The following is a 2,856-nucleotide window of genomic DNA, read 5'->3' as shown; positions in this document are numbered from 1 at the left end:
GAAGGCTATGTTAACCAGTTTGATGGAAATGTCATGGATTGTGTGTGAAAACACCACACTGTACCCCCAAAGTGCATCAATGTACATAGTTACCATTCAATAAAAAAAAAGAAAAAAAAAAATATTAAGACCACTGAAAGGCATAAGAAAACAAATTAAACTTATTCAATTTATTAAAAATATATAATAAACATTGCCAAATATGAAATGGTAATTAATTTTGTATGGATTATGAATATATATGTTCCAATATTATAAAGCATTGGTTTGTCCTCACCTATAAAGCATTGGTCTGTCCTAATGTATAAGACATTGTTCTAGCATATAGTGTTGGTAATAATTTTAATTCATCTAAAAAAGGAAGTTTTTTTTTTTAATGTAACTGGCTGAGTCCAAAGTTTATCCTAAAAAAGAAAAATAAATATTAAGAGACTGACGAATTCTCTAGAATTCAAATTCCTGATGTCTTTGGAAATTGAATACCTTCGGACTAAAAGCAAATTTTTAGAACTTTCATTGGAAAGTTAACATGTCTATGAGTACTGCTAACCTAACTTCAAACAGAACAGAAATCAGTTACATGGAACTGGGCTAGTTTGTTGTGGCTTTTTGTTTGAAATATTATTAATTCTATCTATGTTCTATTTTCCAGAAGTCAAGAAAACCATTTTCTGTCTTTTGAGCTATTTGCAGCTTTTCAAGCAATGTATGTACTTATAAGCTGAGTTTGAAACATGTATTTTTTCCTCTCTCCTTGATTTCTCCGGAATTTGAAAGCCATTTGTAAGTATTCTTAATTTCTGACAATACAGTTATTTGCATAAGTTCAATAAGAATCTGTTTTGTTCTATAAGATGAACCTTTTATGATGAAGGCACTGGTTATTTTACCAAAGCTTTGACTTGCACTTCCAAAGGTGTCCAGACTGCATTAAGGAATTAAGGTTGACCTTACAAGGCCAATAAAAAAGCCCTCTGGAAAACTGGCCAGATACCCATCAGTAACATTTCCTGATCTGTGGTAAGTAATGAAGGTCACTTGCTGATGGGTCAGGGAATCAAAATGTGCTTGGGGGACCTCAAGAGAAGAGGAATTTACCCAATGCATATAGGTATCTAATGGCACAGATGAAACTTGGGCTCATGAAAGGTTTTCAAGAAAGTCCAGCCTGAGATTCCTTATAAAAGGTTCCAGCAAAGCCAATTTTAAAGGAAAGAAGAGCCTAGATGGCTAATAATCATTCTTACTGCACTTTATGCAAATAATCAGAACCAGTATACTGAAGATACAGTTTATTTTGTCAACTGAATTGGTTCTACTGTAATTTGTCTTTAGTAAATTGAGAAATTGGAGAAAGAAAAATAATTCAAAGAGAAAAGAGGCTGTGACCCACCTGTATTAAATCCCAGCCTTGTCTGTACTGTTAACTCATAAAATGAAACATAACTATTTTACTAAATTGATCTGTTAAATGGGACTAAGAGACTGGCCAAAGAGTATAGAACTGTATACAGTGGTTATATTTACTCTGAAGCCTTAAGACTCAACAAAGGTCACCTGTTCGCTACCCTGGAAGTGTAAATTTGTGCAGTATTAAATGTTATCTATTGTGTCTATATAGATACTTCAGGAAAAATTAAAAGCTAAAATGAGAATTTCCTAATAAATGGTATAACTGTAACACTGCATCCTACTGTGCCTAATCTGTATACTCTGCTGAGTCTGCTGCCAGCAGAAGCCAAGTGGCTCACTTGCCTGGACTTAAAAAATGCCTTTTTCAGCATAAGGTTGGCTCCAGGAAGCCAGAAGCTATTTGTTTTCCAGTGGGAGAGACCAGACACGGAAACTGCAATCCAGTACACATGGACCAGGTTGCCACAGGGGTTCAAAACACCCATGATTTTTAGAGAAGCACTGGCTTGTGACGTCCAGAAATTCCCAGATGAGGAATTAAAATGTGTACTGCTCCAATATGTTGATGACCTCCTTTTAGGGCACCCTACCCAGAAGGACTGTGCCCAAGGCATGAATGGTCTTTTATGACATCTAGAGGTATGTGGCTATAAAGTGTCCAAACAAAAGGCCCAAATTTGCCAGCTGCAAGTACATTATATAGGATTTACTATCCAGCAGGGGTAGATGTATCTAGACATGAAATGGAGGCAGGTCATTAATGCCTCCCCATCCCCACAAATCAAAAGCAGATTTGGGAATTCTTAGGTACAGTCGGCATTTGACATCTTTGGATCCCCAACTTTGCCATCTTGGCTAAATCCTTGTATGAGGCAACTAAAGGAGAGAAAGGAGAGCCCTTAGAATGCAGAGGAGATCAGAAACATGCCTTCTCACAGCTAAAGATGAGGCCAATAAATGCACCTGCATTGGAGCTACCAGACTTGGCCAAGCCCTTCACTGTATATATCTCAGAGAAATGAAAAATTTCTATAGTTGTGTTAACCCAGCTGGTTGGGTCCTGGCCAAGACCTGTAGCTTACCTCTCTAAGCAGTTGGATGGGGTGGCAAAAGGATGGCCACCCTGCTTATAAGCTCTAGCCACTAAGCCTCTCCTTATGCAAGAAGCTGATAAGCTGACTCTAGGGCAGAATCTCAGAGTGAAAGTATCCCACTCTCTGGTCACTTTAATGGACACTAAAGGTCATTTTTGGCTTTCTAATGTAAGAACACCCTGAACCAAGCCACGTTCCTTCCAGTCAGTGGAAGAGAGACTGAGCATGACTGTACGGAAGTTATAGATAATGTATATTCTACCATCTCTGACTTATGTGACCAGCCTTGCACAGTTGCAAACTGGGACTTGTATGTAGACTGAAGCAATTACATGACAGTGCAAGGTGA

The sequence above is a fragment of the Otolemur garnettii genome, unplaced genomic scaffold (genome assembly GCF_000181295.1).
Source record: "Otolemur garnettii isolate 467f Iridium unplaced genomic scaffold, OtoGar3 scaffold00186, whole genome shotgun sequence".
Taxonomy (NCBI): domain Eukaryota; kingdom Metazoa; phylum Chordata; class Mammalia; order Primates; family Galagidae; genus Otolemur; species Otolemur garnettii.
The sequence above is the reverse complement of the archived record's forward strand: the minus strand, read 5'-3'. Positions refer to the sequence as shown.